Raw genomic sequence first — 15,592 nt, forward strand, 5'->3', positions numbered from 1 at the left:
ACTTTGTATAGATCTAAAAAGTTGGCTCATTTTTCCTGCTCTTAAGATTACACCTGGATTGTAACATGTATATATTAAACAGATATAAACCATACAACTGATAAATCACTGAACTCTACCTCTGAAACTAATAATACAATATCTGTTAATTAAGTGAATTTAAATATAAAAAATTAAATATAAACTAGAGGGAGAAGGAAGGAATTAATATTTACTGAATATTCATCAGATGCTATGTAACTGAGTTCTTAATACTCATGGTCTAATGAAGGAGCTGTTAATACCCCCATTTTATAGATAGGAGAAAAAAGGATCAAGGTCATTTAGCTAGTAAACGACGTTGATGAGATCCATACCTAGGTCTCTCTGAGCCTGGTGACTATGTTTTGTTTTGTTTGCATATAAATTTTAATAAAAAATAATGCAATAATAGCTTAAGAAATACTGAAGCTTAGAATTGGACTAAGAATTTATCAGCATTAGACCTATATTAATATACTTCTTTTCACACTAGTAGAACATTCTTTTGTGTTTTGTTATGACTATTTCCATAATTTCAAAGGGTCTGAAGGCCTAGAAAGCCCCTAAAAGCTAGTAGAGGAAACTCTGTCATAGTGCATTGTTGGCATAGTATCTATTAAAATAAGGACAGATTTTACATTTTACCATTCACATTATCCTATTTTCTCCCTCACTTCTGGTCTTCTGCCAGTTGAATTTTTGCCTTTTTGCACTCCGTGTTTCTTCTCTTTCCTACTCCATGGCTTCTCAATTCATAAAATGTGAACTTGGAATCTGGAGGTTAACAGCAGAAGATGATCCTATCAGTCTTGTGGCCATGGCCATGGATTGTGATTTGCTGAGCATCTACAGGAAATCGCATTTAATGGAGTGCACTCTGGTAGATGTAAAGTCTCCCCCTTAAATCCTCATTTGTGATACTTATGAGAAAATATCCTTTCTATAGAGTATAATTTTCAAGATAAATTATATTTATTTTAATAATTATTTTCTACTGAATAATATGACAGCATCTTGTATTTGTTGAGATAAGTGATGGAAAAGTAATGGCTCAAGTCTGTCAACTAGCAACTTGTTAATAAAATATGCCTATATCAAGATGCCTTATTTAATAGGGATCATTATTAGTTGATGATTTCCTTAACCGATCAAAATGTTACCTGTTAAGCTAGGGTAACTATACTTCTGATCATTTTTAAAAGTGGCCAGGGAGAGACTTCTTATGAAGCTAGACGAATAAGCAATAAGGAAGTCCTACAAAAACAGCTGCTACAACTTGCATTTCTATGGATGGCATACTTTAGCCAGAAGATAGAAGTTACCCATAGCCATGCGTCACATCTAGAGAGCTCTAGGTGGGAGTGTTTGCACCGTTTCTAAGTCCCAATGTCTTCTGCTTCCAGTTCTTTCCCCTTCAGCTAGCTGCTACCAGTTACATGTATTTTAGGTAATACTCTTCCTTTACTGTTGACAAAAAAAGGGGGGGGGGAGAAGGGGTAGAAAATTTTGTTTACTCGTGTAACAAATTGAGATAGAGTTAATTTTCAGGTTTGCAGCTGAATTATTAGAGATTACTATGTTACAAATGGCAAAAGAAGGGCCTCTCACCTGTGTGGTAATGCTGTCAGGGACCCTGTGGCTGTTGGCTCAGTTCATGATGTATTATACTGCAAGCATTTCAGTACTCTCAGGGGATCACTGGTCCTACCATAAGGTCAAGAGTTAACTACTTGTATTTTAGCTGTGTACTGCTATCAATACCGCTCCTATGGAAACCTCACTTGACGTCATTTTTGAGTCTTTGTGACTCTAGTGAAGCTTTAGTAAAAGTCAATAAGAACATTAGACTGTTGTCTATATTATTACTTGCCACTTCCTGCCAGCAATCCACCAATTCATTAGCAGAGAGTTTTGGAACTCTTGCTTGATTATTTATGCAGTCAATAGCAAGGCTTGTCTGCATTCATAATTGTTTGATTTTATGGCCTCTTCTTTAAACAAACATTGTCTATGGTAATGTGATGCCCTGATGGATGGGAAAGGTTTTGTCTGTGAATATCATTTAGATAATTAAAAATGACAGATGAAATCGCCCGCTGTCTTGACCTGTACTTTGTTCCCTCAGTGATGCTGAAGAGATGCTGATTGCTGTCAATCAAAACCCATTGGAGGTTTGTAAATTCTGGCTGCTGTGAACTCTGACCCCCACTGTTGATCTGAAATAGATAATAACCTTGAAATTCTATTAGAATTTAAAAACAGTTTTACTAAAGGGGCACAGTATATATTTCTTTTCCTCTAGAACACAGTTACTTAATGTCACTCTTTGCCATATCCAGAATTAAAGTGAAACAGAATGCTTAGCAAAGCTTGATGTAACAAATCAGAGCAAAGATCTTATTCTATAATCCCAAGCTCCTGATTAGAATTCCCATCTACCGGCCTAGGAGAAGATATAAACTTCCGCTTTTGCAACTTCAATGGCTGCTAATGGTTAGAACTTTGTTTTGTTAGTGTTTTTTTTTTTTTTTGCTCATGTTTACTAATTCCGTTATTGAATGAATTATTTCCATGCCAGCATGATTTTCATTTAGTATATTCTTTCCATATTTATCCTATAAATCTTCCAAACCACTGTTTTTCCCAAGCCAAAGGAAATAACACAACTAGAATTTTGAAGACAGTAGAGACCCAAAGGCCACTGTTGATGCCCAAAGTTCTCAACAAACATCATCAAAACCTTAGGTCAAGAGATCAGGCTGATAAATACATTTGCCTTGCAAATTGTTCTTTATCGTTACTCAGACACTAAAATATATTCAGAAGCCCCACTAGTTTTTAAAATACACTCACAGGAGGATGGTCATGGGAATGGCGGAAGAAAATAATCGTATTTCTCAATATAGGAACCATTAAACTAGCCAACAGCAAAAAAATCTAATGATTCTACAGTCTCAAAAATTATAACAATTAGGCACTGGCAGTTTTTAGTGCACTGGTTGTAGCAAATGTATATCATAACAGGAGCAGTGCAATAAGAGAATTGCGAATAGCAGAGATCTCTTGAAAGGTGACTGTGAAGTAGTGTTGGTTTTTCTATTAGAGAAACTTCTTCAGAGTTTAATGAATCTGTGAAGGGTCATGAAGAGTTTATCATTGTTTTGCATTTTGTAATCAGCAGATACTTTGAAATAATATTAGTTATGTCAGTGCCTCGGTGACAATGGAAAATAAACATTATCATTGATATTTGGCAGTTGATGGAAGTATCAGAAGCGTAGTAATTCTTACCTTTTTTTTTTTTTTTTTTGAGGGCCCTTATCCAGAATCAACCATGAACTATTTAAGAACACAATTCAAGTGTTCTTTTTTTTAACCTTGATAAATGAATTTTGGATAAATTTATTATTACCTAATAAAAACCAGTACAGTAAATATAAATGTGAATATATCTATTTTTGAAACCTGTTTTTAACAGCTTAGCACAAGTCTACCTTTTCAGTAAAGCTTTTCTTGTTCTTTCAAGTCCCCCAAGATGACCTATTCCTCTAATATTTTGGCACTTACTGTGTTTTGCCTTATTAGGACTTTCATTTATTCATTCATTCACTCAGTCATTCATTTTTTTTATTCACTAGCCAGCACTAATTAAAGAACATTCAGGTATTAAGCACCTTTCACAGCACTAATTATTCTGCATTTTCATCTTTTCCTCCCAGATAAATGATAGGCAAAAGGATTTGAACACCCAGTGTTGCCTTTATAGACTAGGTTATTCCTACTCCTGAATGAGTATCTTTGTCTCTCTTGAGTGACTTTGCTCCAACAGGTTCTCAGGAAGCATCTAATCAACTTTTAACATGGGCTTGTTTCACTTGGGTGTAGGAAAATGAGGAGTGCAAAAGGGAGAGTGAAGAGCCTATGAACTTCGTTGAGAAAAGTAGCTTGCAAATTTTGTTAGCCCAGGCTCTATGGCAGTTTCTATAATGAAGATCAAGGCTCAGTTCATTTGGATCATAAACATCATAACCATAGTTGAATCAAGAATGGGATGACTCAACTTTCATTTTTCCATCCCAAGTTCTTCTCCTTTCCTTATGCCTTTGACATAACACCATTTGATTTAATGGTGGAAGTACAGTCTCCACTTCCTCTTGACTCTGGGCAGGGGAGAGGGTCAAACATGTGAGATCTCAGTTCAAGGGACAGTATCTCAATTATTTTAACCTGAAGGATTACATAATTCCCTGTTAGCTATTAGACTGATTAAGTTTTGTATGCCAGAACAATTATTTGTTTCAGATTAAATCATGCCACCTGCACTAATATTTTGAGCCTGTTTCACCAGGAGAGAAAACCATTTAGCTACTAAAACCCCTCATGCTTCCAGGCCCTTCTGTTCCTTTTAGTGTTCCCTATTATATCATATTCACAAATTATACATAATCTCCTAAATCCTAAATTTCTTGGCAAGGAATCTTTGTGCTTATTTTGTCTACTTTCTTTTTTGACCTTTTATGATGCTTAGGATGCATTTGAAAGAATCTCAGCTGAACTTATTACTCTATATTCACCATATATTGAGTGTATACATATAGCACATCTGTCTGTGAAAAATGCTTCCAGTCTAACACAACATGCACAAATGCTTGCTTTATGGGAATTTCATAACTATAAGCATGTCCAGTTATCAGTGACTCCATGGTAACCTTATTTTGATGCTCAAGACTTCCATTCTATCATATGATAGAGGATGCAGATAGAAAATGATAGTGTTAGAACAGATTTGCACAGTGTAAGGGGAGGATAACAAATCCACAGGGAATGGTAAGCTTGACACTGAGTTAAGAAGAGAGTGCTCTCTTGCCTTTTAAAAAATAAGTTGTAATGTTGACATCATAAAAGGCCAATTTGTGCCAAATTCATGAAGTTACAGAACCATGACTTGATGCTCACCCAGTGTTGTGTGTCCTAACTCCTAGAAGACCTACTTATAAATAGAGCTCTATAGAGAGATGGAGCTTCTGCTAGTACTTGGTAAACACTTACTGAGTGCTACGTCACTTTACAAGGCACTTCCAAACTGACATCATCTCCTGTATTCTGGGTTGAAGACAGTGATTGCTCCCATTATTCATATGGAGAAACTAAAATTCAGAGAACTGAGGTGATATGTTCCAAGTCCCACAGTTACCCAACAGCAGAAATGGGGTTTCTGTCTTTAATTTTTCTGAATCTAAATCCAGAGTTCTTTATGCTACAACACAGCACTTCTAGGTGTATCATTACATCAGCACTTTATTCTAATAAGTCTCTTGCAGGAAATTAATAATTTTCATTGTTGCAAATAATTGCCACTGCACTGTATGTGCCACATTTTCTACTAAGTGTCTTAACTTAATTCAACGGGTTCTCCAACAAAATAGAGGAAGCAAGTATTATCATCTAGATTTTAGGGATGAAAAAAACCTGATGTTTAGAGATTAGTTCATCAAAGCACAAAATAATTTAGCCAGAATTCAAATCCAGCTCTGCATCTGTCCAGAGCTTGTGCTCTTGACCATCCCACTCTGAGAAATAACACGTATACAGCAGAGAAGACACTTAATCAGATAGATACCTTTGATGCCAGCCCTAACAGTATATGGTTCTGTACAGGCCAAAAATAGACATGCAGATTCTCTGACTTTTTTTTTAAAGATTTTATTTATGTATTCATGAGTGACACAGAGAGAGAGGCAGAGACACAGGCAGAGGGAGAAGCAGGCTCCATGCAGGGAGCCCAATGTGGGACTCGATCATCACTCCCTGGGCCGAAGGGAGGCACTCAGCTGCTGAGCCACCCAGGCATCCCAGTTCTCTGATTATTTAACTGAATTCAGTACACTTGGGGAGAGGTGGTAATTTTTGTTTGGCTTCATTTTACTAAGTTCAGCCAAACTGATTTATATGAATCCTCTTTCAGCCAAACTGATTTGTATGAATCCTCCAATTATCTTTTCAGTATGCCTATGCCAGAAATTTTGTTAGAGAAACATTCTTTTCATTTCACCCTCTCAGGGAGGGATGATTAAGAAAAATCAAGTGCTAGTGGCAGCTGTGTCTCAGAGAGAAGGTTTTTTTCTACCTGATTATCCAGTTGTTTTGAGGATGGCAGTTCACACTGCTCAAAGAAGAGTCTAATTTCCCAAAGATTAATAATATTAAAGAAAGTTAAATGAAGCAAACAGCATGCCACTCTGTGTAGGGCCCCAGTCAAAACCACACTGCCCAATTCCCCTCTTGCTATTGGGAAGATAATTACCGAACCTCTGTTCATGTGAAGTAAATGAATTTTGAATCCTCTGTATATTTAATTATCTAAGACTGAACCTTTGTTATTTTTCTTAAAAAAAAAAAAAAGCCAGGTAAACCTCTGTGGTGTATTCTGAGCACTAATTACTTCCCCAAATCTCAGCACTATTTTAACTTGCTCTTAGTAATATGCTCTAACTGTTACTGGATTTATTAGCATGCTTTTATAAGAGCTTCCTCTTAATAAGGATGTTTATTTTGCCAATCTGCTTCTGGTTTACCATTGACTTTTTGTTTGTCTCTAAGTGTATTTTGGCCTTAAACAAGTACAGATTTGAAAGATTTGTGAAACAGATCTAAAGGAGTAAATCTGTAATATATTGAAAGTCCTTTGCCCATAAGTAGGGCCCACCTATCCTTTGGAAATGGAGTTTTTATGGCTTCGGTCATTATTCTTAAATAGCAAAGAAGTGTTGATTGTTCATTTTGAAGAGATAGGGATAGTTTAAAATTACCAAAATTTGCTTAAAGCACATAAACTCTACCTTTGAGTACAAAGTGTTTTTTGTTTTTTTTTTAATTCTGAGGGGCTCCCGAGGTTATATTTTGCTACAATATGAAAATTAATTGTGACAATAAAGGCCATGATTATAAGCCTTTCACACTGTCCCACTGTGACAATTAGCTCCCAATTGTTAGACCATTTATTTATTAGAACATTAAGAATTGGAGCTGTCTTGACTTGTAACTGAAAATAGATTATTATTGAGATTGGTTATGAACCCAAAGGACACACCATAAAGTGTTTTATTGTTTGAGAATAACAGTGTATTTCAAGATAATACAGTTGGGTCACCTCTGATAGATGTTAGGAGCAATGTTGTAAAAGGTATCTACTAACAGGCGACTTTCCTCCAAACTCTGTCATACAGCCAGTTTTCTGTAGCGAGAATGAACTTTTAAAATAAGTGTATTGTTTGTGAAGAGAGTCTGACATGCAGGCAGCATGATCAAAGGGATCGTTTTTTCCTTAGAAACATTGAGAGCTTGCTCTTCCAGGAGAACAAGGTAAGGCAGGCGTCCCTGAAAGTATGCAGGCTGTTTCCTAAAGAGCAACAAGGAGAATGAGGAAAAAGCCTCCATTAAACTTTCAAAGAGACATATGTTTCAAACAGACTTGTTCAGCACTTATTCCCTCTGTAAGAGTGCAGCAGCTCTGTAGATGTCTCTGCATCTGTGGATGGACAACCATCCATGAGGAGGCAGACATTACAAAGATAAACGAGAAATGGATGGAGTCCATTCTCAATGACTGTCCTAACTCCTGACTTGTAAGTGAAGTTTAGATGCCCCTCCTCCTCCATCTTATCCCACAAAAGTAAGCCTTTTTTTTTTTGTAAGTATTTTTATTTATTTGATTTTTTAAAAAACTTGCTAGCCTTAGGTCTGGAAGATTTCTTAGTATTTACTGTAAACCTGTATTCAAAGACAGCATAAGGTAGTGGTTAAGGGTATTCACTGTAGACACAAATTCCCTTTTTCCTGTACCAGGCTCAGCTGCATATTAGCTGTGTGATCTTAAGCACTTTAACCATCTGCCTCGGTTTCCTCACCTGAAAACTGAAACCAAACTGATACTTAAAGTCTGAAGGGAGAAAGCATTTAGGATAGTAGTGTACACATTATCTGTGTGCCATATACAGCAGCCCCTATTACAATTCTTTTTTATTACCCAAAGTAATCATTTTGGTTACTTAAGAAACTTTTTTGAGGCTTATCAGCAAAAAACTGTATTTGTTGCTTCTGATAATTAAACTTGTAGTTTTCCTTCATCTTTGCACATTTTGTAATAATTTGCTTTATATATCTAAAGATAGCTTGGAAGTTCATTAGAGACTAATATCTTTTTTCAATTTGTCAAACACAGTTGTCATTAAAAGATATCAGTGAAATACCTGAATTGAAGCATTGAAACTCCACAAATAATTTCTGAATTCCAAGAAAAGAAAATAGCTTGAGGGATATAATAATACTCAACCTGCAAGTGTGGAAATCTTACTCACACCTTATCCCTGTGGAAAATCCAAGTTAAGTTCTGACTTGTTGGGGCTGAGAGAAAAAGACTAAAAAAAAAAAACAAAAAAACAAAAAACAAAATCCTGGCACAATATGGACTTATTTTAAATCTAAGTCTCACAGTATTAAGTAAAGGCTAAAACTGGTGATTGTTTAGAAAATTAGAGGCACAGTCTTGCTATAAAATCGTTTTGCCAGATACACCAGTGGAGCTAATTAACAAAAATACAAATGGCTCTAGAAAGAGTACGGACTAGAATTTAAATAAACAACATAACCAGAGATGCTCTGAGTATGACTGGAGAAAGGTTTGACTGTGAAGTACTCTTGCCTGTACTAGATAATTCACATTCAGTGGCATTTGGAAACATTTTTAACTAGATGGCTGGCAGTATGTATTTGCCCATAGGAAAAACAGTCACATCAGGCATTTTATTAATACCTATCTAGGATTTCAGTTTTATCAAAGTTAACCTGGATTGGAAACCAACTTACATGCTTTTTGTCCTTTCTCTTATGGTGCTTTTCCCTTCATTTGAAAAGGGATTCCCAAGTGGAAGGAAGATGACTTGATAGATTTCATACATATTGGATACTGTAGAATGCAAAGTTATGATATGTAAGTTAGCAGACAGTTTCCAAGATGGCACAAAGTTGCCTTTTAGAAATTATTTACCCCTGTCAGAACCTTATAAAATAGACCTGTGATATACCTTAAGGTATTCGTTGACTTATTTCCAGAAATCTGGCAAGTCTGAAAATTGGATTTCCACTGTCAAGCATTGATAGTCAGAGGCCAGTGCAGAGAGCACAGGATGAGAACCCATTTTCCCTTCTGGGGGGAAGGGCCTTGTTACCCTGGCCTCGGTCACATTCTAATCATAGCCCTCAGGACTTCTAGGAAGCTCTACACACAGCTGCCTTACTTTCAGGAAACTGGAGTTTGTATTATTCGATAGCAAGGTGTTAAATAATTTGGTGGGTCCTCTTCTTGAATCTTTGAAGGGTGCGTTATAGGAAGCCATTTGTCATGTCTCACTGCCACCTGTGTGGAATATTGACTCAGTTTTGGTTCTGGCCTTGCCTCTGCTGCATATCTTTGAGCACATTTCATTCTTTATTGTGAATTGAATGTAATAAGAAGACCTTTTGTGAGAGGAGGGTGGTATTTTGAAGATTAAGTGAGATGATACTTAGAAAGCACCACTAAGGAAGTACTGAAACAATATTGGTTACTCTAAAATGTATCTATTGGGTTTGTTATAGTGCCATGATTTTGTGTAGTAAGAATGCCACAGAAAGATTCCTCCACTACATCATATTTTAAAGAGTATACAACTGCCCAACACCCTGTCCAAAGGCCTTCGTTGCTGGAGGTGCTCACAGATCTTTGGTGGAAACTCTCTCTAGCTGTAGAAGTGAGCCCCAAGGATAACATTGATGTGAGAATCAACTCTCTTTCAAGTTAAAAAGTTTGCATATTTTTTTTAAGTTGAAGGAAAATGAAATGACACCTTCTGTGGCCTGGAGAGGCCCACCAAAGACCAAGGCTTATCCCTATAAACAGGGGGTCATCTGGAAAATCCATGGCTGGTCTAATATCCACTATAATTCATATAATTCACTGTCCAGTACCCGTTTGGGTCAGAAAGTCCTTTTGTGTTTCTAACTTAAGTATCTCATAATAACTGAGTTTCTTTCTGTTTTCCTTGTACTTGAAGTCACTTTCAAAACCAACATCCACTCAGGGGTGTCCTGTGGGCACCAAGTCCCTCACTGGCATTTTTCTTCTGAATCTGAAAATCCCCATTTAAACTCTCAAAGATAAATTAGTATGTCTCTCCAATACCCTCAGTATCAAATGAGACGTTAAGTAATGTGACCATCAAGAAATGGGTTGAAGAAAGTAATATTCTTGGAACCTGGACAACTTCTAACTATCCTTGGGGAGTACATCTGTAAGTAGGCACTGAACCCTGTGAGAGACACCCTCAGATGTTCTTTCCACTGAGCCGGCTCTGGACTCAGGTAGCAGGCCTGCAGAGTCCCCTCCGGTCTCTCCTGTGGGGCTGTGGACATTTAACTCTTCTCCATGGTCACAGTCCTCTCCTGACTTTTGGATCTGGAAGTAAGCAAGCTTAAGAATCACCGCAGGGGCCTCTTTTCTGACATTCCTTGACTCTACCATCCTCAGGAGCTGTCACCAGTTGTCTGAAGCTCTGTCACCATCCTGTTATTTTTATATTTATTCACGTATGCATCCTGTCATTGAATACACTGTGCCTTCTCTGTGCCTGAGTGCTGGCTGCAGAGGCCATGGGCATTGGCACAAAGCCCCAGGAGTCTAACACTGTGGAGAGAAGCACCATTTTTGACAAGGGCTACTAAGCGGTTCTTCACGTGTGTTAGTTTGGTGGCTATCAAATTCCAGCAAATAATGATGTGAGGGAGAGAATCTCAGCTCTCTCTCTGTGGAGTAGGGCTGGGGAATAGTAGCTTTCGCCCCTCCCTGGGTAAGCACATTTATAGTGGATGCTGAGACCTGGCACTGGCGGGGGCAAAAGAATTTTTAGATCAAAGAGGAACCCCAGAAGAGATATGTGAACAATAGAAAGTCACCAGACAAAACCTCCAAGTTTCCATTTTTATCAGTCATTGCATTTCCCTACAATTGCAGCATTTTTTAAAAGAAACATTTCCAAAGCCTCAAAGCTTTGAAATATTAAAGAGAAATAAATGAACCAGAACTTGAAAAACCAGAACTTGGAAAGTTGGTTTGCTCACAGGAAAATTGTGGGGCTTCTTTTTTCATTTGAAATTAATGTAAAGGCAGTTCCCCAACTAGAGTGGAAAGCTTATTTGTTTGTTTTTGTAAATAGGCATAAAAAAGAGCATAGAAAATGTGTACCTCACTCTTTGATGCTTAGCGGGAGGTTTGTGATTTTTTTTTCATAACTTAAGCCTAAGAAAAATGCAATAGTACAATACATCACTGATACAACAGTCTGATAGATTTATAAAATGTTTAGTGAATGTATTCTGCTTAGACCAGCAGGAACACCTGCTTCTATTATTCCATCACTGATAAAATGGTAAATAGCTTATGTCAGTCATACAGCTTGCATAAAGCCACATAGTTTACTTGTGGGGTTGGCCATTTGTATGGAATTATATGGAGTTTGTGTTCAATCTCTTCGTTAAATGATTTAGTAAAATTAGAGGGTCATAAACGGACAGTGACACCATTTTAATCTTTGTTCATTTTATCTTTTCTGTCTACTCCCTACTTCTCTTGATCATACTTCCTCCAGTAGAAACTGGAAGACATACCTCCAGGGATTATTATTATGGTCCATGGGTAGCAGTGGGCATCTAGATGGTCAGCCTGATGTCATTTCTTTTTTTTTTTTTTTTTCAGTGTGGTTTGGTTTCTCTCTTGATCAGTGAGAACTATAACATAAAATCTGACAGTCTTCTATCCTCCCACTATCCAATTTAATTAAGCAGTGACCACTAATAATGGAGAAGGAAAAGCACAACCATATTCAAATGACATAAAGATAATGCTGCAAAAGACCAGTACTCATGATGCTCAGTGTCCCTTCCCTGACGAGGGAAATGGGAAGAGACACTTTTTTCCTATCTGAAAACGCTTTCCTCATCTAGCTGGAAAGACCAACAGTTCCTAGTGCCAAGTCCAAGTAGCACTCGGTGTCTCTTCCTCTTCTTGGACTGAAGAACTGAAACCAAATTCTTCCCAGAGGTGCGAGTTCTTGTCGGGACAGCACAAGTAGCAGGCATTCTGCTTTTCCTTAGAAACTTAGAAGGAAAAACACTTAAATGTTGAAGTCCTCCCCTTTTACTTTCTTGGCTTATGGAAGAGGCCTCCAGTAGTCAAAGTGAAAGACCTGACATGGATGCCCTAGGATTTTACTGATGTGCTGTGTAGCACATCGACAGAAATATCTCTTGTTAAGCCAGACTTCTGTCATTGATACCACTCTCCCTTCCTTTTCATTCTCTTTAAGTCTTACAGCTAGTCTGGTATCTATTTTATTGTAGCTCAATGATCTCAAATACTATTTATCTATTCCTATCAATGGATAGTAAATATTTTCATGATTGCCGAGATGTATGCCTTTTTTTTTTTAAAGTGACCTAGGTTTTACACCTTTGGCTATCAGATTCTTGAATATTAATTAGAGGCCACCTAAGATCAGATAGCTACTGAAAATTATATATGATTTAAAATTCCTGTATAATAGACACAACATGAAAATGACATAGGAGTTTGTGGAAAATGATAGACTGTAGCCTCTGGAATGAGAATTATATATCGTTTCCTCAATTTTACTTGATAAAATCAGGCATAGAACATATTCAGTAGGTTCTGCTGCCCAGTTCCTCCTCCCTAGAAGACCAGTAATGTGAACAAAGAAATTTTCATGTCTGGTCCAGTCTTCGTCTGTCCGTCTTGTGTTGCTCTTGTTTCCCCGTCTGTATTGTAATGCCTGCATCTATCTTTGGGGCCTGTTTACTAAACCCAGAGAGCTCTTGGTTTTGGCTTTTGCATCTCCGCAAGTCCTTGGTCTTGATCCATAGATTTGCACAGGAGGCTTTGCTTCTGGTGTGCTCTGCAATGTTGGTTGCCTGCTTTCCTCTTTGATGGGAATGGCTGAAAATGGCTGCATGTTGCTGCAGCTCTCTGCCTCAAGTGCCTGGATGATCTGGACCTGTGATCTTTGTCAGCTGCCTCCTTTCTACACTGTCAGCATTTGGCATTGCTATGACTTGGGGGTGGGGAGTGGGGGTGGAAGCCCTTTAGTCAGGAAGAAGTCATTTCTGAACAAAATAAGAGCTGAAGTTGGATCTTCCGTGGGGCAGAGCCATCATGCTTTCTATGAAGGACGTTCTCCTTCCTCTCACCTCAGAAGTAATTTGTGAGTAATTCAGAAGTGTTTCATGCTCTCATGCACTGACAAATAAATAATAAATATAAATCACATGGACATGAATGAAACCATGAAGCTGACTACTACTTTGTACACTGATGAGATTTGACCACTTCCAGATCTTTACTACAGAAGGCTTCCATGAGGCAACTTCTTTTACTAACTCCAACTTGTAGACAACCCTGAATTGTTTATATTATTTTACGGTTATTTTGCTTTGTCTTAGGAAAAACTTTTTTAAAACCCCTAGAAAAATCCCAACTTTAAAAATCTCATGACATCTATAGGAGCATTGTTAAGATTTATCACAGTTTCCTTTTCTATAGCAATAGGAGATTCAAAATAAGATATTAGAAACCCATTTTCCCCCACTATCCTAACACTCTGCTGGAGTCTTCTCTTAGATAATATTTCACTCAGTCTTCTACTGAAGATATCTTGCACTGCATTACTCCTTCAGATAACTGTATATGAGAAGGTCCCTTCATAGAAGGGAATTCATTCATTCACAAATAAAAAGAGTAAAAAAAAAGTCAGTGTATTCATTTAAATCTGATTAGACTCCTCTTCATTATTTTCTGAATAAGCCCACCCTCTTGGCAAATAATAAATAATAATAATAGAAAGCTGGTGTAATAAACTTTTTACCAAGGTAATATAAGAGATGCAGGAGAAGAATGTCCTTCAAGCGTGAACTTAAATCTAAAATATATGAAATAAAGTAAATGTAGTCAATGTCTCATTAAGAATTTACATTCAGAATTAACGTTTCTGTCCTTGGAACATAACTATAACAGCAGAACCTATTGCTATATCTTTTTATGGTCAACTTGACACTGGTAGTCTCTCTCAGAATATTGAGACATGGCCTGCCCACCTCTTCTCCAAGCAAAATAGTAAATAAACATGAGTGTGTGTGTAGGAAGAGAATAGAGTGTAAAAAGGAGGAAGAGAAAGGGAGACTAAAGTAAGAATTGGAGAGAATTATCAACAAAAAAAAATCCTATGCTTTTCCAGAAATCCATTAAAGAGTCAAGAATCTGTTGGCCATGGAGGGTTCTGACTTCAGTGTCGTGCCTCTGGTAGTAGCTGTTGTGTGTTTTTCATATGCCTTATGAGCATCTGAAAGAAAAGCACCAATAAGAGGAAATGGATAATCCTGGGCCAGCTTGTGTCCTTTAGCCATTCATTCATGCCTTCCCTTCCTCCAAAGAGCTTAAGTCAATATGTATCTCTTCATTTAGTCAGATCTGTTAGGTAGCAAAGTAATCTAATTTAAAAAATGCATTTAAAAAAATACAAAATCAGCACCATAGCATGAAGCTCACAGAATGCTGTTTCTGATCGTTTTTCCTCTTTTTTCACATCTGGGATGGGCCAGGTACACTAGTTTTAATCAACAGCTCCATTTCTCTAACCCAGAACTAAAATTTATGAGTATCTTCAGAGAGAATGCTTGGAAGGGCAGACCCTTCTAATGACTTGTTAGCTTAACAATAAACCATTGAAGCTCCTAATTTGCCTATAAACACAGGATCCCACTGGCACTGCCCTGCACAGTATAGTTCAAAGGGCCTAATAACTGCCCTGTTCTTTTATATGGAACTATTTCAACCCCTGCTGAGACCTAGAAGATTAAGGATGTAAAGGGAAGTAAAGCTTCATTCCCTGTAAATTTGGCTCAAGACCTACAAATTATCTGTGGTCGCTAATTGAACTCTTTATTTCCTCCTCAGTGAAGCTCTTCAGTGGATGATGCATTTACATGGTTTTCATTTCTGCCCTCCACTGGATGATCTGCGTCCCAGTCTAGAGGCAGTGTCATCCTTTGTAACTCCCCACAGCAGGTAGAAAGCCAATGCAAAGGCACAGGTAATATTCTTCTCAACTAGAGAACATCTAGGAAAGTTATCTCTTTTATTTCTACTGGACCTAGGTACTTATGGTCTCTAGGGTCATTGGTTAATACTTAAAAAAAACTCATCAGAGTGGAAGTGTGAAGTTAATTCTGAATGGGTGTGTTATTTCTTTCCAAAACATATGCTTTTGATCTTCAAGTCTAAATTAAAGTAACTCTTTTGTGGCACCTATGGGAAAATTCCTTCCAATTTTTAGTATTACATTGAATCCTATGATTTATCATTTTTATATTAAAATATTTAAGTATTAGCAATGGCATATGGTTCACTATAATAGAAATGGAGACTGGCTGATTCCCAGTCAAAATGTCATTCTCTTGTATAAGTGCA

At 37.3% G+C, this 15,592-nt stretch overlaps 1 protein-coding gene across 6 annotated transcripts in view; it reads left to right on the forward strand.

The window, feature by feature from the left end:
* The window catches only part of NPAS3 (neuronal PAS domain protein 3), an 853,690-nt gene that overhangs the window by 431,905 nt on the left and 406,193 nt on the right, over positions 1–15,592 (forward strand). The window lies entirely within an intron of this gene.

The sequence above is a fragment of the Canis lupus genome, chromosome 8 (assembly GCF_003254725.2).
Source record: "Canis lupus dingo isolate Sandy chromosome 8, ASM325472v2, whole genome shotgun sequence".
Classification (NCBI taxonomy): Eukaryota; Metazoa; Chordata; class Mammalia; order Carnivora; family Canidae; genus Canis; species Canis lupus.